At 39.4% G+C, this 24,103-nt stretch overlaps 1 long non-coding RNA gene across 1 annotated transcript in view; it reads right to left on the bottom strand.

The window, feature by feature from the left end:
- Positions 1-5,810: 5,810 nt before the first annotated feature.
- Positions 5,811-24,103, bottom strand: part of LOC106722008 — a 66,578-nt gene continuing 48,285 nt past the window's right edge. Inside the window, exons 3-4 of the long non-coding RNA XR_001357771.1 lie at positions 5,938-5,989; positions 5,811-5,829 (exon numbers count right to left, since the gene is read on the bottom strand). This is a non-coding gene — a long non-coding RNA (uncharacterized LOC106722008). The remainder of the gene's footprint in view (positions 5,830-5,937; positions 5,990-24,103) is intronic.

The raw sequence follows: 24,103 nt of genomic DNA, 5'->3' as shown, positions 1-24,103 counted from the left end.
GGATGTGTAGCTTTCCTTAACATAGAGAGCTACACCCCCGCCCCTTTTATCTACACAATCCCTCCTGTACAGGGTATAGCCATCTACACCCATGGTCCAGTCATGGGTGGAGTCCCACCAGGTCTCCCTTATCCCTATGACATCATAATTATTTGCATTGAGCAGGAGGATGAGTTCCTCCTGCTTATTCCCCAAGCTCCTGGCATTTGTGTACAGGCAGGCAAGTGCCCCCTGGGGGGCTCCTTCCTTGCCCACAGATTTTACTAGGGCTGGGGCAGGGGTGGGCTACTTTTATTCACCTGATCACAATGACATGCCCCAAACCTAGCAGTGTGTTAGCAAGGTTATCCCCAGGGACTTCTCTCAAGTATGCTGAAGACTGAGGTCTCAGGAGCAGCTACAGAGGGATGCTCATGTATAACCTCATTGGCATAGTTTTTAAGCATGTTGGGACCTAGGGTACTGATGCTGGGGCCATGCTTTTCCACCTTCAGTTATTCAGCTGGAATAAAGTTGTGGCTTGTTCCAATCTTGCCATAAATTTTGAACATGTGGCTGGGGGGAGGGGAGGGATGGGAGGGCTGTGGCTGGAAGCCCCTTCAGATTATTGGAGCTCCCAGCAGTTGTGGGGGGTGCACCATGTGCCCCCAAGCCTGGGAGCCTGCAGCTGATGGGTTTCCAAGCTGAGGCAACATATACCTCCCATGGATTGGAGCCCCCTAGCCTGAAGGGGTATGCACCATGTATCCCAATGGCTGAAAGTCCTGTCAGCTGAGCCAGGCTCCCAGACACAGGGATCCACCATGATCTCCTGAAGATGGGAGCCTGGTTCAGCTGAATGGACTCCGAGCCACAGGGATGCATGGTGCATGCTATGGCTAGGTGCCTGGTCAGCTGAGGGGTCACCTAGCCACAGAAACTTGATTCTTACTAGTGCAGAGGGAGCCCAGGACCAGGATCTTGGGCTCCCTCTGCACCAGCAATATGATCTGATGGGATCTCATATCTGATTCCACAGTCACACCCTCTCCCCTCTCCTCCCCTCCCCCCAGCACCCAATGCCATGTGTAAAATTGTGTAGCAGAAGGTGCAATTGTGTAGCTCACACATCAGATCCTATCATGCTTCTACCTGTACATCTGGAGCAGCTCTGAGAATCCAAAATCCTACAAGACTAGACTGCAGGGAAAGACATATGTAGTGCAAAGTTAGGGTCCCCAGAACTGCACATTATGCTGCATATTGTAGCAAAAAGAAAAAACAAAAGAAAAAAAGAAAATCCCGAATCAGTACAATGCCCAGCATGTGGAAATGGCTGCAAGAACTGCAATGGACTGTGTCATTTTGCAAGTACCAAAGTATGCACAGTGTGGGCGAAAATTATAACAGCACCATTACCCCTATGAGGAATTCCTCTTGGCTAACAGAGTATGTTGTAACAGAAGATTAATGAACTGTCGGCCTGAAACCAAATTAAACATTTATTAATTTTAAATTGAATGGTGGCATAGAAGGCAATCTGGTCCCAGAAACAAGAATATAGCACTAAAAGTAAAGGCCGTTAGGCAGTATAAGTCAAACTGGTAAAACAAAGGACTTATAGTGAATGAGCTAATGGTCACCAAGACTAGGTGCATTACATGTATATATCAGACTGGAAGAGGCATAATTTGCAATAATACTTGGGGGGAGGGGGGGGAGGGGGGAGGGAAACCCTGCTCATTACTGGGAATATAAACATACCAAACCCCTATCAAGTGGGTTTACTTGTTGGTGGGCAGAAGGCAGAAGCAACTAAGATGCACCCCTTTAGCAAAGGATGGCTAGATTTGATTACACAGCCTGGCAAAGCTATGTTTGTCATAGGCTATTATATTTACTTCCCTAAAATAGCCTTATTAGAAGACACAGTAGGTAATCAATCATTTTGCGTATCAAATCCATTTTTGAGAACCATGGTATTTCCAATATAATAATGCCTGAAAATAGGTCACAAGTTAATGGCATGAGTTTAAAATGTTTCAAGTGAAATACTGACTAATCCCTCATTACCTGTATATCAACTGCCTATTAAATAAAAAATGATTAACTAAAAAAATTCCCCATTGAAATAAAATGCCTACTGCAAAAGACTGCAGAGTTGGACACTGATTCATATTTAGTACTGCTGAAGTAGAGAACAGAACCAACAAAAATGTTTAAAGAGATGATAAGACAAAACTAAAGTGTGGTATGATTTCAGACTGGAGGAGCTACCATCACTTCATGAAAGGGACACTTCATCTACTATACGAAACAGTGATCACAAACAGCAGTAGCATTGCAAGAGGTAGCCCCCCCATGGTCAAATTAAATCATTACCCTGGACAGAGAAATAGGCAATGCCATGTCCAAATACTAGGGACATTCAGTGAACTGTATCTTCCCCAGAAAGTTACAAACAGCTGACAACCACAGCAGGTTGAGATAGCTGACCCTACACATGACACAATCAAAATGGACGATTTACCATTTTCTGACTACAGTGGTTCTAATTTCTCACAGGAGCACAACAGGGCACATTGCTAATTAGTCTTCTTAATATATTGCTTAAGAGTATTTGCAATTCTATACTATACTGTTCTTAATTGCTATACTGTTCTATAATTGTTATTGTTATTTTTGGCCTTGGAAAGAAAGATGTGGGGAACTGTCCCATTAAAATGCTCTGGCATAAGCCAGTTGAAACTTATTTCACTTGAAACAGAGACTCAGATCACATAATACTGATTTGTTTTCTCTCAAACTTTGAATGAATCTGGTAAAACTGCCTGAAACGCAGAGGCTCCCCATACACATGCTTGAAGATGCGGGGGGAATTAATAAGAGCAGCTCCTTGACAGCTATTCTAATGAAAATGGCTCACTATCATGTGTATTAAGCCACCTCAAAATTCAAAATGGCCATGGGGACATTTTGACTAAAACTCATTCAATGAGCTTTAGTTAAAGTGCCCCCGTGGCTACTTTGAAACTTTGGGGGGGGAGGGGCACTTAATACATGCAACAATGAGGCTATGTTCTAATTAGAGCACAGAAAAGACTTGATTACTTGGAGTTAGAACATTGGAACATTCTGATCAGAACACAGAGCACATCTATAGGCATCTGATGTGATTATTCAACAAAGCACTCAATGTAGACAAGACAGAGATTTAAGGAAGAAGCTAATGCTCCCTCTAGGCCATATATGAAACCATTCTTAGACCTACAGTGTGGCCTAGTATTTATAAATATATTTCTTAATTTTCTGACTTTAGAAGCTGCAAAATTTTAAACTGTATTTAATGTGTTGTTGTTAGAAATATATAAAGAATTGGACAGGTTAGTAAGGTATTTTTGCAGTGATATGCAACTTCTTGCAACTAAAATTTCATTACAATTATTTATTTACAGCTTAATTACCAGATTGTTTTTGATGAATTATTCTATTATCATCTAACATTTTACTTCTCATTCCCATAACTAACTCATTTATAACACCTATCGTCATGATTAATGTGAGGAAGTTGGCAATCTGATTTATTTACATACAGGGTTAGTATTTAAATAGAGTGCCACACCTTTTACTCTAATTTAACAATAAAATGCAGGGCTAGACAAAAGGGCTATTCCTTTGTTCTTATATAGAAACTAGATTTCAGATATCAGGGTCCTAAGGAAGCCATTGATAACAACAACAGGAGCAAATACATACAATGCACCCAAGGAAAAATATACATCTATACTATATAGATTGTTTGTTTCTAATTCCACCAACTGGCATTGCATAGCTACCAAAAGTTATTTTCCTTTCAATCCTATTCAAATAGGAAGGCCAAACCATGATGAAGGAACTTATCCAAGGAACAGCAATGTTTTGGAACAGGGGGCTGCTTTAACAGAATGTAGCCCAAGTTCAGGCTGCTTCCAAACACCACTTCAGCTACTACTGCCCTGTGCAGTGCTGCTGCCATCACTACAACTGAGGTCCACAAACTACAACTGAGGTCTGTCAGTTGCTAAACCCTGACCTGAAACATACTGAAGGTGATTCTCAAAACAAAAATGAGCAAAAAGGCAAACAAAAGGTGATGAGATTTTGTACATGAGCTCAGTCTCATATATGTTTTGTGAATTCAACTGGTTTATAAAATGGATTTGTCCAAGATTCAGAATTGCCCAAGTGACTTGTAATTTCTTCTTTATTGGAGAAACTCAAGTTCATATACATACATTACCAGACATGAAATAATCTGAGTTTTGTTCATAATATCCTGCTACATTGTAAGTCACAGTGAAGTCTATCCAGGAGAGGGACTATTTCAACTCATAGTTTGTTATACACAAATAAATTGATACATCCTGGGATAGAGGGGTGAAATATGAGTGGAGGGTCTGCACTAGTTAGGCTGCAAAAAGATAATATGGTGAGGAGGAGGAGATTATACTTTGTTGCTATTATAAGTTTGTAGCAAATAGCCTTCTTGCTCCCTCCCCAAAAAGGGAGAAAGAGGAGGGGGCTGCACCTAAAAGTGACACCTCTGGGTCAAAGTTGGTCTGTTTTTCTTGTATGGGTACAGATTATACCCCACCCCCCACCCCTACCGTTAAGGAATGCGCCTAAATTATTTTGGCCCAACACTATTGTAAAGGAGTGGGTCAGTGAGAACAAAACAAAGATTTAAAAGAAATTGTGTTATCATAGGCCAATCTGCAGAGCTAGATTTTTAAAAAGGCAAATTATGAAAAAGAAAGCAAATGGATAGCAAGATGGCCCCCTGATGCACTGAATGAATACAGAGAAAATACAGAGATCCCGTGTGGCTGCTTGTATTCCCTTCATATTTAGTTACTGAAAATGTTCAACACTGCTTGAAAATACAGGTATCTGTTTCAGGGTTATTGGTTGTAGCTGTGTTGGTCTAAGGATATAGGCAGACACGGTTTTGGGGTAAATATGGTATCTTTTATTAGACCAACTAAATAGTTGGAAACATTGTTCTCTGCAAGCTTTCAGTCACAAACATCCTTCTTCAGGCATTGGAGAGAGTCTGCTGTTGGTTTGGGTGGTCTCCTAGGTAGATTAGAAGCCAATATGCAAGTGTATGAAAATGCAAATGTATTGTAGATAATAGAGGGGGGAGGGAGCTGTTGACCTGGTGAAAGAATTGGGTATTTGTGCCCGAAAGCTTGCAAACAACAATTTATCCAACTATTTAGTTGATCTATTAAAATATATCACATTTACCCAAAGAACCTTAATTGCCAGGTACCTGTTTAGTATTCTTACCTTCCAGTCACTGAGTTGAATGGCCATGATGACCAGTTATTCCTATCAGCAGGCCCTGCTGCTTGCATTATTCCAATCATGGTATACCAAGGAAAGGAATTCCATCAGCTACCAGACTGTCACAGCACAACAAGAAGAATCATCCAAAACATTAAGACACTTTGAATGTAAAAGCAATTAGATCTACAGAGACTTGGTCAGATCCACAGTTACATCTACAGACACTGCACTGCAGTTGCAATCCCTAATTTCTAAATGCCTAAACCTGTTGCACAATCAATAGCTGTGATTTAGGCACTTATACTCCTTAAGCAAGGCATAGGGCAAGACAGGCATCTCAGACTGGGCTTCAAAATAGATATCACACTGAGAAGGAGTTGCCTAAAATATCCAATAAGAAACACTGAAAAGAAGAGTATGGCAAACATTGTCTTTATCTGGAGGTTTCAAGGGACATACAGAGGTGCCTTCCTCAGCTTGAAATTCACTCCACAAAATCTTTCCATGGTGAGTATTTTTCTGAGGAGTATAATTTGATATTTTTATCCATGTAAAGAAAATGCAAGAACTACTCATATAGCTTTCCCCCCAAAATCATACCGAAGTCAGTGGAACACATATGCTTACCTGTTTTCAGGATTGGGACTTTAGTGTGTTGCCAATTTCCATTTCTGATTACCTGAATTTAAATAAAAGTGGGTATTTATTTTAATAACACTAATTTCATTTCAATCAGCAAAGCAAGCAATTTAATGCGTGCCTGCACTACAGTATTTGTAGAATCCCTTTACTTCTTACCCAATCTTTGTCAAATTTGGAAAAGCACATATGGACATGCAAGAATGCAAACACATATGGACTTTTAAACAATAGCTTTCTGAGTACAAAAATATATTCATTTGTGGAAAAAAAAAATGTTTCCTTCCCATAACATCAATAGTTTATTCATGAATAAATGGTTACACATTAACAAACTGTCAAACACCTCTACCTCTCAGTATAATGTATTATATGGTAAGAAGCCTGGGGAAAAATACACAATATAAAAGATGCATGCTATAAAAGCTTAAGTAACTTTTGAGGGGAGAAATCTACTCCTGTGCTATACAACTTACAGTTTTTGAAATTCATACAGAATAGCTTATATTGCTTCACACAGGTAATAGCTTTGGGGGAAAAATTAAAAGACAGCAAACAGACCATTGCTAAGTTAGAGAACATTTAAAAAGATGCCTTACATTATAATAAATGATAGGGGAAAAAAGAAACGTGTAAATGATAGGGAAAAATCCCAAGTGTTCAGTTCTAGCCTTATCCAATTACTGTATGATAGTCAATTAGCATGTAGGCCAAAGAGCAATTCCATTTTTACCACTATAGAAGATTGCAAAATAGATAACTCACTATTAACTTTCCTTTTTCTTAATTACTGTTAAGCAACAAGGGCAAGGAGTATGTTTGCCTGCTTTCTCCTGTACAGTTTACTTATTGAACATTGCAGCATCTTTTCCAATATTCTGCTCTGGTATATCATTTATACAAATTAGGAAAAAAACCTGCTGCTTTACAGAAGTCCTGATGAAGGACACCTCCAGTATTTTTTTAATGGACTATATTGTATTACAGTAACTAGCTGTATTTTTCTATTTCATAAGTACACACACGGTTTTACTTGCTTTGGGGCTTAATGCCTCAAAGGGTGCATCCACACATGCAAACACATGCGCTTGCAGCAGGTCAAATAGAAGCAGTGCAAATTTGAGATGGGGATTTTTGCCTTAGTGCACATGCCCAGACATGCACTTTGGTGCGGAGCAAATTGTGGCACTTGGGGCAAAATAACCCTGCCTGGCACCTCCTGGATCTGCAGCCAGGGGGAACTAGAGCCCTGCCCTGCTTTTTTCCCCCCAGGGTATTATTTGACTCCTGGATATCCAGAGGTCTAATTTTGCCCCGGTGCTACAAATTTGCAGCACAGGGAATGTTTTTTTATTCGTGCATGTGCCTCTTGTCTGGACATGCCCAAAGGAGACACTCAGAACCCAGCAGTATCCAGTCTTACTAACCAAGGTTCAGTGCTTGACACCATCCCTACTAATATAATATAAATACATTGAATTAGAATGGTATAACTGAGAACAGAACCATGGCATTAACCCCAGCGGTGTTCCAGCATCTTTGTTCCAGAACACATTTATCTAGATGCTCTTAGGAAATTTAGTTTAGAATTTTGTCAATTTGAAATATTCTTTTGTATTTAAATAATCCCAACACTTTCTTGCCCAGCCTATATTCAGCCTATTTTCCCAACTAGTCAGGACTGGAAGCATGCTGTTTTTTTAAATGAAAGCAGAATCTTTCATTTTTATGCACCTCCAGGAACTGGGGCTTTAAGAAGAACAGTACATCTCAAGAATTTCATTAATATTGGGAGATTTGTTAACACTACTCTCCCATGGCTGATGTGGACAAATTACAAACAGAAAGGAGAAGCTGGCACAAAAATGGTACTGTGGTATTAACGTGTGCTTCCTACTACAGCTGGAAAGGCCTATGGTAGATAGTAGACCATACGCCATGAGTTCACTGGCTCTAGTTTTTGAGTTTCATTTGAAAATAAAGCCAGCTTGAAGAGGAAGGGTGCGAACTAACCTCAGGGATTTTATTTTTCTTCCCTCAGTTCTTTAAATCAATATGCCATTTCATAGGCTTACATGCAGGCCTGAGTTACTCTTATGAGGAGAGGTTTCAAGAAACAGGCATTTAACTCAAACACTATCAGAATGAGGATAGAAGAGAATCAGTCTCTCCCAAACAGGTCAAAGGAAGTGCTACCCAATTTCCAAGATTCTTAGATGTAATGAACTATAATTTTCTATTTTTAAATTTTGTCAATAGTTGTTAAAATATAAGTTTGATAAAAATCCCTTTAACAAGATATCATTCTTCACTGTACAAATATAGACCTTTTATACATAAAAAAAGCTTTCTGTTATTCCAGTAATCTGTATATGAATTATTTACATCCTTTTAAGATGCATACACATCTGAAATGCAGTTAATTTTCTAAAAGCCTTCAAAAGAATACAAGAACATAAGAACTGCCATTTACTGGGTCAGACCATAGGTTCATCTTGCCAAGTCTCCTATGCCAGACAGCGGCAAAGAATGGATGCTGAAAGGGAAAGTGAACTAGGTATGATGAGGGTCTTCTTCCTCTGTTCCTCTCTCACTTGCAGCCTCCAGCATTTAAGATCTAGGAAGTTCTAATTCAGAGGCTGTACCCCTAACTCCCATGCTCAATAGCTATTCATGCCCTTTCCTCCAAAAACTTATCCAATCAATTTTTTTTTTTTTTTTTAAATCTGGCTAAACTGGCAGACTTCCCCAATGAGTTCTATACTTCAATTACATGAAAAAAAAATTGGGTTAGTTTTAAACTTAGTGGGTGTGTCTACATGTGATATTGAAGTGACACAATAAACTCCAGCACAATTCATGTCAGAATGTACTGCTCCCAAGTGTAGTGTTTACATGTGCACCCACGACCATAGCATGTTAAGCTAGAGCAGGGGGGGGGGGGGGGGGGGGAGCACCAGGCTGGCAGTGGCTGATCCCCTTTCTCCTCCTGCAGTTCCCCTGCTAGCCAGCAAATAGCTCCTGCACTGAAGTATCCTCATGCCTGAGCCAGTCCCATCAGGATCTACACGTGCATTGTGGTAAACCAAATAACACCACTGCAGGATATTTATTGAGTTTAAAAGTACTAACCTGCAGTGGTGTTTATTACTTTACTCTAGCCTCAAAGGAGTGCATGAGTAGAGAGTGAGACCTTACTGCAGAGCTAATTAGTCAACTCGTAGTAAGGCATCTCCTGTAGATGCACCCACTAACTATTACTTTCATTTCGTGACCCCTAGTTCTTGTTTCCTTTTTCTGTATTTTCTCTAGCTCTTCTCTATCCTTTTTGAGGTGTGTGGACCAGAACTGGGAACAGTATTCAAGGTGGGAAGCATCATGGATTTATAAAAGGTGATAATGATTGTGGCAGACCAGTAGGGGGTGCTTTTGTGCTGAGCCACCCACCTCACTGCATCCAACCACCTACCAAGCTCCGCGTGCCTCACATCTGGCTGACCCCCTTCCTGGAGCACACCCGCAAGCTTGAAGTAACCGCTGCCACCACCCATGGGCCTGATCTTTATTCGGGCCCTGTGTCCCCTAGGGTATACAGGCTTTGTAGACCTTGAGGGTGCTTGATCCACTGCGAGAACTTGCAGTGCTTCCTTAAGCCTGAAGCACAGATAGTAGCCTCCATTAGTAAGTAGAGCATAGGGAGCATAAGCCATGCCCCAATCCCTCTCCCAGAAAGTCCACCAAGCTTGTTATAGTGAAGAGCTTTATTGGTTAAAGAGGGTAGGCTTGGGGAAGGGTACAGGTTAGGGAAGTATCACAGAATAGCCTAGAGCAGACAGTACCAGCCTAGTCACCTTTTGACATGCTTCTACATGACAGTAAACTATATCTCTAGATAAGTTTCAGGTAAGTTACTCATATATTCATCTGGAGCCTAGAAGAGCTCCAGAGGCCATGTGCTTACTCCATGTTCCCAAATATGGCTCTCCGCCTTCCAGGAAGAAGGGACCCTTAAATAACCTTTCTGACCTCATCTTCCAGATCCAATTATTGCAGGTGTTGTTTGTGGCCAACCAGTTTGAAAACCATCACTGGTCACCTACAGGAGTGACATGGCTCAACACCCTTCCCCCATGCCATGAGATCAGTGTTTAAAACAATAGAGGGGTTGAGTTCCCACCCTCTTATCTGTTCTCAGGCATGTTGGCAGAGTGGGTTGCCTAGCAACTGGAGTGATAGAGAATTCATCCAGAGAGAGGGGGGGGGAACAAACTACCCCAGGGAGTGGAGGGGGCTGGAATAAGATTCTTCCACAATGATACATTCAGTTTCAACTAAACTGCCTAAACTTGAGCTGGGTCTCAATGTTTGTTCACACCCTGGAATGATTTTACTCAAGACCCACATTCAATAATTTCCACTGATTTCTAAGGATGACTCAGATGAGTAAAACTTTACAGTCTGATCCCAAATTTTCTCCATGACACCATCACAATAGCTTTTCTAAACTGAGATAGCCTTAATCGGTCTTTATAATCTCCCTCCCAGAGGGGAAATGCCATCGCTAAAGTAAAAAAAATTTGAGTCAATTCTTCAACTGCAAGAACTAATTAGCAACTGGACCAGCAGTGCTGAGATTCAAACCATTGTTTTCAACAGTAGAATGTCTAAGTGACTAATGTATTCATTTGCTTTGCCACTGTGCAAGCCCCCAGTTGCTCATTTTTTACTAAAAAGTAATTAACTAAGCACAATATAATAGTTTCCAGCCTATTAAGTTATTTTCATGGGAATTGAAATAAATTAGCTATAATTAAAACTAATGAAATCTCTAAAAGTGCTGGGTTCAATTGCAAAAAATACCCCAAATTCCATTGCCTGTGCTTCCTACTTACTGGAGTATCAGAACATATACAAATAATTCTTAATTTTCCAATGTTCACATGGTAATTAAAATAAAAAACAAGCTCTCTCATAGCTTTCAGTTATGAGGAGATATTATTTAAATGAAAAAAAATCATAACACAATATGCAAAGACCCAATATCTGCCATGGAGAATTAATCACCGGACAATAGGGATAGGAAAACTGTATAAACATATATAGTTTAAATTCCTGCACTAAAAAAATATAAATCAATATTTTATGTTACGTTCATTTACACTGTCAAGAGGTTAAAACTAGAAGGTATTGTCTACAAATAAAGAAAGTGGAAATAAATAGGATTTTCTGGCAGAACCACTGAAAGCAAAAGATTATACCGGAGTATTGGAAAAGCAAGGAAAATTGTATAACATGAATTGACGATTAAACCAAAAAACATTATTGAAGCCCTCTCAAGAAATGAAGGCAATAAAATGAACTTAATGTAACTATTTTTTTAAAGTTAATTCATTAAAGGACATTAATAAAGTTACTTAGAACTTTGTTTATGTGTCTAGATCATCTAGCACAGAAGTGGTCTGATTCCAATAGCGATCTCTGGCCATATGTTATATAAACAACAGGCTAACTAGCATATGGGCACAAGAATCAATCTATCTATCTATCTATCTAGAGAGAGAGAGAGATACACAGATAGATACAGGCACGCATTGCCTCTTAGGTGTTATTACTCTTTCTCAACCCCTTTCCCTTTCTAATTTAATTGGCATTTTTTTCATATTTGCATTCTGTTGTTTTGTTTTCCTTAGGTGTCACCTTTCTATCCATTTTTTCTCTCCCTTTTGGTTTATTTTCTCTCTATCGCCTTCCCTTTCCCCTTCACATGGTCAGGCATCCCCAAAGTCCAAATCTCAAGCAGTTGTCTCCTACAGCCTTATAAGCCCTGTGTTAAATCTTGGCTCCAAGTATCTATGGCATACCAGGACTGGTAGTCTTCTGTCTAACAGTGACTTGAACAACTTTGGTAGAACAAAGAATTAGACAAATCTCAATAAGAGAAAGCTATTTAGGAAGTGTTAGATTGGCTCCAATCTCTTCCTTACTCTAATTCTTCACTTTCCTTCTCTCCCTTGCCCTGGTTTGTACTCACATTGTAACAAGAACCAACCATCTCCATGCTGGTGAGTTTACTCAAGCAGCCATAATCCCTGGAAAATGGTAAGAAACAAAGTTTATTTAATTCTATTTTTTAATTCTGAAGCAGAATTTATAGGCTGCCACCTACTTCCACTGCTTCTAATATTCTTGTCATGCTAGCACTTTTTTTTTTTTTTTTTTAATGAAGGGGAAAAATACATAAAAACCACACATAAAATGATCCTACAGAAATATTTTATTTCTTAAAATTATCCCTGTGTTATCCCTTCCACCAGGGAAGGGTCCATTTGGGAAAGATATCTACACTTATGCTACAAAACGCTTAATTTTGTTAGTCCAAATAAAAGCACCTCACAATCCAGGAGTTTATTAAAAGGGGGGTGTGGTTGCAGTGACTGGCACTGTAGGTGTGGTGTGGCTGTATTCCCCACTCCCATCCTCCTCCCTCCCCTCTCCTCCCTGGGACTAGCAGATGCCATAGAAGCAGGAGCCAGAGACTTAAGTCCCAGAGAAAGTAAGCATTCCTCCTCCCCCTTTCCCTTCCTGCTTAAAAGGCATGTCCCTTCTTTTTCCCTCTGCATCGCTTCCTTTCCACTCCACTTCTCCTTTGCCTGCTGCTTCAGTGGTCTGGACTGTCTTGGGGCAAGGGGAATTCCTATCCTGCTCCAGCCAGGCTGTGTGGGGGCTGTGCTCACTTTAGACTATGACAGTGATGCGAGGGTGGGTTCCCCTTCCCCATACCTGCTCCTGGGCTGGTGGGGAACACAGGAGGGGAGCAATGAGGGAGGGGGTATATGCCCACACACTGCCTTAGTATTTTTTTGAAATCCACAGGAGACCGCTACACCACATTAGCAACAACAGCAAGTTAAGATTGTGGTCAAAAGGAGTTACATGGGTTCTATTGATTCAGTAAGGTAGATGGCTGACCCAGATGTTTGGAAGTTGAGACTCGCTTTCAAGAATGACAAAGTAATGGTGGGGAGTGGGGTACGGGCAGTGAGAAGGGCTGGAGTGAAGTAGTCCTGAACATTTTAATTTTATTGCTAATTTATTTAACAAACCCAAGCCCCAAAAGAGGAAGAGATGATCCTACACTAAGTAGAATTTCTATTACAATGCATTGGGTAAGGGCATCTGCTCACACATCTCCATTTTTTAGTTTGAAGTTCCACTGTGAAAAATAATTTCCACAGCACACATTTAGGCCCAAAGTAGTGAAGATTATTTGTTCTGCTACATTTATACAGACTATTAACAGGGTTTGCTCAACAGTTAGTATGGATTAGGTGATAAGAGGAAAGACTATCAAGCCCCAGTTATAAATCCATTTATTTCTGGAGAAGATGAATCAAAAAGTGGAATTAAGATAAATTAACCAAGAGCAGGCTGATTAACCATTAGGCTGATTTTTTTTTTTCCCCTAAATTGTTTTCTATTTGCATTCACCCTACCTGTCAAACCACAGATATTTGGCTTAAAAATCCCTGCAGAACATTTTTAGAGTACAATATTATAGCGTATGTGAAACCCTCTCCATTATTACTGATTCTCCACAAGACAAAATAGGTCTCATTAGAATCATCAACATGTACTAGAATATCCTATCTAGCAATTGCTGATAAGAGCTTTCCAGCAGAACTTAAAATAAAAAGGATAAGTGGAAAATGTAATGTAGCAGGAGAATCAGGTAGTATATTTTTGAGCTCCAAAATTGTCATCTAAATGCTGCATTCCAGTTCTTCAAAAAAACAAAAACAAAAAAATCACAAAATTACCTTTCCAAATATCTATCAAATCTTTTGAGTTTTGAAGAAACAACTTAAATTTCTCATTAAGAAGACCTCTGTATAAGAGTGGAAACAGATAAACCAGATATTCAGCATGGCAGAACTGTGAAGTCTGAAAACCCAACCATCTGACCATTATTACTTGGATTACAGGCTCAAAGCCAAGATACTTCCTCTGGCATTTAATAGTCATCAGATAAAATGGATGGAGGGCAGCGCAGTGGTAAAGTTTCTGACCCACTGGGACCAAGGATCCAGGCTAGAACCCAGAGCCTGCACCCATCTATAACAGCAACCACTAAGCCATAGAGCCTCTAATATGTTCTCTTCTTCCTCTGGAGAAGTACAAAATTGAGAGTTTTCCAGTTCCTGGGCAAGTGTCATAACCACTCAGCTACTGGGGCAAAATCATAGAAGGGACACTATATATACCTACCCTATCAGTCCTTTATCATGAATTTCTGTCCAGCTACACTTTTGTGACTCAAGCCCCTGGCATATGTTGTATTTATTGTTAAATTAATCCCCTAATTGCACAATAGTACCAACATGCCACACACGCAAAAAATGTATAACATCATAACATGCCAAAACAACCACAAAGCAGTTCCACAGTAAGTGTACCGTGCTTTAATATGAACATATGGCACACTGGTCTGTCCAAAGAGTCGCAGATCTAACTGGGCAGCAAACAAGGTTTTCGAAGGTCCTGGGGCACTGGGGGCTGAGGAGAGGCTCTGCTGTGTTTGACTCCCTGAGCCCTGGGACTTAACGGCCACGTGCACAGCTGGGACACTGGACATCCTCCTCCTGATCTCAAGTTTCCAGCACCTGAGAACTTTTAAAACCCTGGCACTCATGATTGGTATCTAAAAAAATGTATACCAGATTTCAAAAATCACATGCCTTGCCACAAACATGTAGCATAGCAGGATAGGTGATTTTCAGGATCTAGCATAAAATTAATCAGATTCAACTTGTGCAACTAATTAATGTCTGCTAAAGGTTTAACATACTTTTATGGATTCACAATGGGTACAAAAGCATAGCTGTGTATGTGCCTAGCAAATGGGTTGCCAGCTGTGTGTGCATACTTAAAAGTACACTATGAAGTAAAAGAATGGCAACCCATACATATGTGCCAAAAATAACATTTACATGGCTAGAACAGTGATTCAGACACAATTGGAAATAGACTTCTGCTCATAATTACACAAATTGCAAATTATTTTCAGTATAACAAAGGCTACAATATACACATATACATCTTTATATAATTGAATATAATTTTCATAGCTTACCAATAGTCTGCTAAAGACTAAATTTAGGATAAGACCTTCTATCAAGCAATTTTCTGTTCTGCTTTCCTTGCTTAGATTGTGGAGCATATTTGTTTTGCTTGTCATATTCTTCTACTACACTGAAAGTTCACAGTGTGGTTACAAGGGTCTCCACACTCCTACACACTTGCCTAAACACTCAAAAATTACCATGATTGGTAACACCACAGTTCCAATAAAACATTCGTTAATGTTTTGCTTTTGTACACAGAATCTGTTTTCAGAAAACGCTAGGGGCAGATGCCAGGTCATGTAACTTGTTATAGATCTACTTGAGTCAATGGACACCGACAACTTGCAGCACCTGAAGATTTGCCCTCATAACTCTCCATTTACTGTTCTTTAGGCCAACTAACAAAAGACTACAGATTTCAAAACTGACTGAAAAAAGTAGCAGTGGTTGACATGTTCAGAGATTATTATTGAATGCTGTTCTGTAGTTCCTAGAAAACATTCAGCTACCCAGAAGATAAAAGCAGAACATAAGGGATACATCATCTGGCTCATACAACTGATCCTTCTTGAAGAAGTTTAAAAAAGCAAACAAACAATCCAATTTAATAACCTTTTTTCCTGACTCAATCTCCAAACTTTTGGATCTACTAGCAAAAGGCAATAAAAAGAGAATCCATAAGATACTCAATGTAATGGCAAAAAAAGGCCTTCACCCCATCCTATAATTTTCTGCCTATGTAACTTTAAAGACAGGCAATTCATTTTGCAAGCTGCCACAGCATAGAAAGATCTCACTCAGTCATACAGGCAGAAACTGTCACTCCTCCAGTGACAGAGAACTGCATCCAATATGGCAATGGAACTACACAGAGATCAGATATTAGATATACTATCTTACATGCAGTGACCCAGAAGATCTTTAAAGTTGAACAAATATTTATGTTTAACAGTCCTGAAAAAGCACTACAGCTTTTATCAAGTCAAGAGCATAAAAGCTTGACCCAATATTATATTGTTTGTGAACATACACGTGCACGTACACACATACAATTTCTTTTTGCGCGTGTTGAATTAGTGCCGACACTTAATTAACCAAGTTGTTTATAATATAAAAAAATTAAAGTTTCCCAGTGATATATATGCATTGTCACCAACTAATTAGTAAGCATTTTTATCTTTAGAATTCTATGAAAAGCAGCATTTGGTGGTTTTAACCGAGAGCCATTTATGATTTCTATTTAGTATATGGTCTAATTCAGTGGTGAAATATTTTTGTTTTCAGGAACCTATAACCCTGATCATTCATAATATTCTTTTTAATCAGAGTGCCAACTCTGGAGTCTTTACCCAAGGGCTTTTACCTACATAAAGGATGAATGCCAATCCCTGCCTTCACTCAAGGACACTTATCTCATTGTCAATTAAATTAGCATACAACATAAATTAAATATTGCACACACTAGTCAAAATCATAGGATTTTTTTTCAAGCACTTTCTTACAATTAAGATCCAGCATGAGAGAGAGCACTACTAGACCTACCAGCTAGCTCACATTTTTATTGGTCTGCTTAAAACAACCAGATCCAAGAGGGAAAGTGTTACTGTGTGAATAACAAGCACCGGTTCTATGATAATTCAGAGTAGTGGGTCTTTGTTTTGATTTTAATTATGAAGGTTTAATAACTAGGACTGGTCATTTTGCCTTCAAAAGGATATTTGTATAGATTTGATCTAAGAGTCTTTGTTAAGTATAAATGTTTTATTTAATCATCTATTTGGGAATATATTGATTACTCAGTAATTTAACTGTGAAGAGAGCCCCAAAAAATAAGGTAATAGGCGGAACATCCCATTTATGTAATAATTCTTAAAATAAAAACATTACACAAGCTTCAACTACATCCTCATCTCCTCTTCCTGAAGAAGGGTATTGGTATCCACAAGCTTGCAAAGAATTTTTCCAACTATTTTAATTGGTCTAAAAAAAGATATCAGATTTACCCAAAGAACCTTATCAGCCTATGTCCTTATACCAACATGGGTACAACCAACACCCCTCTGCCTTCTTAAAAAAAAATATATATGAACATACTACATTAAAACATCTGCAAAATAAGTCATCTTCTTTCTTATTAAAGGAGATGTACCCAATTCAGGAGCACTTCTAAGTACCCCTAAAGCCCCTGATGAACATAGGTGAACATATATAGCTTTATTTGAAATAAATCGATCAAACAGATTTCCTGCATATTGTGGTTGATAATACATTAGTATATTGAATATCAGTTACATGACAACTAATCTGAAAGGTCTTTTCTTTTCTCCCCCCACCCCCACTTTTTTTTTTTTAAACCTTAGTGACTATTTAACAAAATAAGCTTTCAAAGTGATTGATCACTGTGCTTCCACAGCAACAAAGAGAAGGTGGAAACATTTAGTTGCTCTTCGACATCATCACTTCTATGGCACAAACAGTTCCCTTTTATGCTCACCAATTTGCGTTTGATTTTGGAACTACAGTGACACCCAAGACTTCCAAAACACACCCGTCTCCCTGACGGTTATATTTAACTTTCATTATGATTGTAAACTGGTAATAGCACAACAGAGACTTCTGAAGTTAAATCAAAAGCTTTACAAGTAGTCAAGAATTCCTTCACTGTTTCTATAAAGACTTTAGATTTTTGCAAGAATTTAAGTCTTTTGGTTTAACAAAGAAGAGAAAGTAAAATCTCTCACACATACTCAATTGATACTGTTCAGAACACTGAATGGGTTCTTTCAACTGCCACGTCTCCAAGACTGAATGGCTTTAGAAATCAATTAGAGAGGTATAATTATATATATTATACTATGTCTTATTATAATATATATGTATTTATTTTCAGGATCATGTAATGCTTCCTGTGTTCACTTATTCTCTTAAGCAGGAATAGTAATTCAATTCATATTTGTAATCCAGTATAACCATGCCACTAAGCAAAGATAAAAATCCAGAGAACTATATAGTTTGTACTGAACATCATCATGAATCTAGATAACACAATACTGGCAAAAGTCTTAGTAACTGATTATCTGCAGAATGTGACAGTAGCACATACCGGTCAATCTAACTTTATTCCCAGCAGAAACACAAATCTCCAAGGGGAAAATAATGGTTATCATATTAAAAGCAACAGAATAAAAGCAGCCTACTTCTGGTTTTAGAGCCAAAGAAAGGATTTGATATTATTTTTTGGATTTTTATTTTTCTAGTACTAAGGCGACATGCTTTTGAACACCAGTTTGTAACCATCCTCAAATAGCCCCACAATCCTCCATGCACTGTGCCCTGACTAGAAATGTTTCCAAAAGAGGCAACATAAGATGCATTCTTTGTCACATTTTTGTCTCCTCTTTATTCTCTGAAGTGCTTCCAGTTGTTATCAGAAGTTCTGCAGAGATTCAGGGTACTGCAACCTTTGATCAACAACAAAAAATTACTCTTTTTATGGCTTTTTTTTTAGTCTTAGCAAAACATAAGTCTCCAGGCATTGCTTTATGGAACTCTTAGAAGCCTACAGAATTGTATCCAGGTTTGGCTATGAAGTGTCTCCCCAGGCATGGATTCTAGATCAGGGGGAGCCTTGTCATCTTCCAACTCTGGCCTTTTGGACCCTTGCCATCCCTAGTTTTCTATGGCTCTGACTCCAGAAGTCAGGTTTCACTTCCATTCCTGAAAAAGGGACTTTAGCTTTTGTCAGGGAGAACCAGTGTAACCCAAACTTCCAAGCAGCAAACAGGTAGCTTTTCTTCAAAGACATTTATTGAGGCAAAGACTACCCATGGTGAGAGGTACCCTGCATCTCTTCCAAAGGGTTAAGCAGTTCCTCTGTCCCCAACCCAGTCTACGCAGCCCAGAGCTCCAAGTTAACTCAGCTGTTTTGTTTCCAGACTCTGCAGGTTCTGAGCCCCTAAACTCTGCTGGTTTCACTCTCCAGACAGCACCCTGCTACTCCATTCCTACTGCATCCATTGTCATATCTATTTCTTTCTCTCCCCCTCTCAATGCCTCCTGGGTGTCATCAGCAATCATCATCTTTGTTGAAATGTCAACAGAGCCATCTCTAAAAATGGATGCAGCTTTTGTCATCAAGGCTATAAACTATCTTCACTGTCTGCATAACCCATTCTTTCCCTGATTTATAAGTTATCTAGGAGGAAGCTGAAGCACAAAACATTACTACAACATGAACACTGTTAACACAGAAATATTATAAATACACCCCATACTCTGTCACACCAGGTATAGTGCTCATCACAGCTGATGCTCCCTAGTGTCTCAAGGTGCAAAGTCTCTTGCATCCAGTCATCATTTCTGTCCAACTTCTGGGCAGCCAGGGGCTTCATGCAGTGCAGGCTGCAAATACAAGGTCCACCTCCCAAACCCCACCATTATGTACACAGCCTAGCTTCCCCACTACCCCCACCGCCAACTATGAGTGCAGCCCAACTTTGCTGTCCTCACCCAATTCCAGCACCCCTGATTCCATCCCAGCCACATACGTCATGCAGGCAGCCCGCCTAAAACACACAGCAGAATTAGCCTGGCTCCCTTCCCTGCTACTCATACAGGGCAGGAAGAGAGCACAAACCAGAAGACAGAGGAAAGGGGAGAAACTGAATACTCCAACCACCATGTCCAGAACAGTGGTTAGAGTGGTGCCCAGGCAGCAGCCCATGGCCTACATGTTAAACCCTTGCAGACTGCCAGTTGAACAGCCCAGTTTTAGCCTACATTACCCATCCTAATAAAAACAAAAAACAAAACAAAACAAAACTTACTTGTCCTAGCATCTTTGTCAGGAAATCTGTCCTCCACCATCAGCCCTTCTTCTCTTTACTATTGGGCCCCTTCTCATGTCAAAGCAGCCTGTTCTTATTCTTGTTAAAGGGCCCTTCCCTTTCTTTCTCACAAAGACTAGAGTGGGCCTTGTTACACAGGAGCACTAGAATAGTAAACTGACTGATGCATGTAGAAAGCTTAGGTGGTGATGCAGATCCTAAAAAGATCTGATCAGCAAGACATACTTAACATACACTGTATTTACACCATCAAAGGAGACATCTGTCAACTAAAATGTGGTTTATGTAGATACCTAGGATTTGACTACATGATAAATCAACTGACTAGCCATAGGGTTGAACTGTCCTGCAGTTCTTTTTATTTGCTTTTCTAATTGATTGTTTGTATATTATTTTGCTAGAACAGTATTATTCCTAGTCACTTTTATTTTCATAACCAAAATACTTAACATCTCTAGTCATGGACTAGGACCCCATTGTTGTTGGTGTTATAAAAGCATAGAAAAGGGAAGGGTAGGACCTAGACATAGGTGGAGTCAGGATTTAATAAGGATAGTGGGGTGTGTAGCACACCAGCCCTCTGACCATGGTTGAGATAGGACTGAGGCATTGGATGGAGCTCCCAGACTGGTGGAGAACATTGAGGAGCCAGGCATGGCACAGGTGCATGAAGGGGCTGGGGCTGGGGAAGGGGGAAGAGAGGGGGATGCAGATTTGCTCCTGTACCTCTCCAACTGAGGACAATGAGGAGCAGCTGTGCAGGGAGCCTAGCTCAGCTGGGAACAGCAGTGCTACAGTTTCCTCCCTCTAGCACCTGCTAAAAACAGGTGCTGGAAGAAGGAAGCAGCACAGTCACCACTGTCTCTGGCTGAGCCCAATTCCCATGCAGCCACTCCCTGCAACATGGGGCAAGAGTGGCTTTGAGGCTTGTCCCCTGATGAGTGATCCTGATACACTTCACAGGTCACAGCCTATGGCTGGAGCAGGGCATGAGCAGCTCTGAGTTCCTCTTGTGCCTTGATCAACTGTGGACACCAGCAGTACCAAGGTGCATCCCTCCTGAATCTATCCCTGGCCCTAGGACTGGTTTTCAACCCATGGTCTATGGACCCCTGGGGGGCTGTGAAAGATGACTATGGTTAAATTGTGTGGGTATTCCCACACTTACAATTCAAAGGGGTCTGCCACACCTCCACTCAAAATCATTTAGGAGTCTGCAAATGTGAGAAGGTTGAAAACCACTGCCCTAGGGAACTTACAATCCAGGAAAGAGCCAAGAAAGGCAGCAGAAAAGCAAGTACAAAAAATGATGAGACTGCGTCAGTCAACACAGCAAACCCTAGTCTTCTGTTCTCTATGTAATTGTCCTTCATGCCATTTATCCTGAATACTAGACACACAAAATTAGAAAAAAAATACCAAACTATTTCCAGGTTACGTGAAGAGTTTTTAAACAAATGTATTATTTGATTTTAGTCAGGGCAGTATGGCTTAAATTAAAACCAAAACTTGACTGCCAGTTACTTTTGTTAGAAAAGGTCTGCAAATATTTTAACAGCAGAATGATATAAAGCAAATGATTCAATTCATTTTATTTTTGGCACTGTTTACAATCTTCTAGTTTAGGAGTGCAAAATATTTGTTTATTTGTTCTCGGTTATGTCAAACATTATAGATGCCACATACTTCATACTTAACCAAAATTGCTATTTAAAAAAAACCCAAAACCCACAATATTTAGGAATGATCTTCTCTTTAAGAACCTAAACACTGTTAGTTTGCTGCGGGGGAGGAGAGGTGGGTTGTAATTCAATGGCATTTTGCTTACAATAACATTTCAAGAGGATATAAACATCCCAATTGTATGACAGTTAGTTACCTGGTAATGACTTCTAGGAATTTCTCAGATAGACATATCAAGGTATGTTTATTAGGTAAAGTTCTTTGTCATCAGATAATGTTTCTCAATGCATGGTGAAAGTTGCATGATATCAAGGGGTAAATAAAGGCCACTTCCTAAAAATGTTGTAAGAATTTTCTTTTGCATGTAATCATATTTTCTCCAGAATTTACTGAGAAACTATACAGCACATCTTTTCCCAACAGAGTATAGATTTCTGCAATTCATTAATCATCATAACCAGCTTGTTAAAACACCAGTGGGACAAATTAATGAAAGTTTATGCAGTTTGTGTTTTGAAATGTATGCAGAGCAAGAAGGACCATATTCTGCCTCCATCCCCAAACCTATAAATCTGGGGTTGATTCATTGACTTTAAATGAGTTAAGTCCAGATCTCTGAAAGTTTCAGTGGAAAGTTTTTCATTGATGTTAATGGGCTTTGATTAAAACTCATTTACAGGATTTACACTGGTCTAAATGACGGCAAAATCTAGTCCAAACTATCGAAGTCAACAGACACATCTTTGAAGCACTTCATATGAAGTAAATTTCATTAAGTACTTTCCTAGTCTCCAGACAGATTTTAAATCTCTTCCATTATTTCACTTTCCTAGAAGCATATAAGTAATTAAAAAAATACTCAGGTTGCAACTCAGATTGGTTTTGGTCCACTTTATTAAGTGAACAAAAGAAAAAGTAGTAATTGTAGCAATCCCCATTGCACAGATACAAATGCTCTCTTTGGTACATAGGGATTTTTCTAAGGACTGTTTCATCCTGCTTTGATGCTTGTTTTCAGGAATCTTTTTATTATTTAAGAACAAAATACAATTTCTCCAAACAAACCTTTGCTCTGTGTTCATGTCTAGTCAGTGTGGGGTACCTTTTACCTATGTTAAACTTCATATATGTAACTTTTATTTTCAATATCTAATATAAAGAACTGAGGTGACTGGATTTGGAAACCTGCTTTTAATGATAGTGTAATGCTAGATTACAAATTTGCTTCATGCAGGCTTAAAAGAATGGTTTTGGCAGCGCAGTATTTGTATAAATTTAGAACCAAATAAGAAGTGCTGAGCATTTATAAATGTCCTTTGACCAATTGCAGGTAATAATTATTTCTTTGCATTTGATCCCATGATTAGAAAAAAATAAACTGAAAAGCTTTGATCCATAGCAGTTCAAAGCTATTATCAAAGCCCCAAATTAAGGCTATGGTTACCCAAAGAAAAAACAGTTAGAAAGTTTAGACCAAGGTATCATTTAAAGTTGGGGAAGAAACATAGGGTTTCACCATTTTTTCTTCTCCTAACTCTAGGCAGGAAATTCTTGGTATTTCAGACTGAATTTTAGTTAACATGACCCAGAATAAATTAAGTTAAACAGATAAGAAAAGTGCTCCCCAGCAAACCCTGGAAGTCTACAATGATAATGGCAAGTGCACAGACATTCATTTTTTATCACAGAGTTTCCTTCGATGATAAAATGACAGGTTCTGGGGATGATGAAGTGGGGGTGGGGGCAGGGAAAGGACAGGGGAGATTAGGAGAAAGAGGAAGGGATGCAATATACTTTGATGTTAGCAAGGCTTTTGACATTATTAATGAGAAATACAGACTAGATAAAAGTACTGTAAGGTGGATACATAAACTGTTTAGGTCATCATATAGTCATCAGTGTCTCACTGCCTAGTTGTGAAGAGGTATCAAGTGGGGTTCCCCAAGGGTCTGTCCTCGATTTACTATTGTTCAACATTTTTGTTGATAATTTGTATGATGGGATTAAGTGCACACTTAGCCAATTTGTGGATGATATCAAGCTGGCTGGAGATGCACACTCTGGAAGACAGGATCCAGAATGGCAAGGATAAATTGTCCATCCCATGCACTTTGGATGGAATAAGCTGCACGCACAAGTACAGTCTAGGAATGATTGGCTGGGCTGCAGTACTGGAGAGAAGGACCTAGAGGTTACCAGTGAATCATAAATTGAATACAAAAGTGAACAGCGTGCTCTTTTTATTAAAACCCCCCCCAAAAAATACAATCTAGTACACTGTTGGCTAACAGAAGCATCAGTTGCAAATCAAGGAAAGCAATTGTCTGGTCATTCTGGCACTGGTGAGGCCTTACCTGGAATACTGTGTCCTGTTTTGGGTCCTTCATTTCAGGAAAGATGTGGACAAATTAGAAAAGTTCAATGGAAAGTTACAAAAGTTATTAGAGGTCTGGAAAACATGATTTATGAGGAAAGGCTGAAAGAAAAGACTATGGGGCTAGG

The sequence above is a fragment of the Alligator sinensis genome, unplaced genomic scaffold (assembly GCF_000455745.1).
Source record: "Alligator sinensis unplaced genomic scaffold, ASM45574v1 scaffold516_1, whole genome shotgun sequence".
Lineage (NCBI taxonomy): Eukaryota > Metazoa > Chordata > Crocodylia > Alligatoridae > Alligator > Alligator sinensis.
The sequence above is the reverse complement of the archived record's forward strand: the minus strand, read 5'-3'. Positions and strand labels throughout refer to the sequence as shown.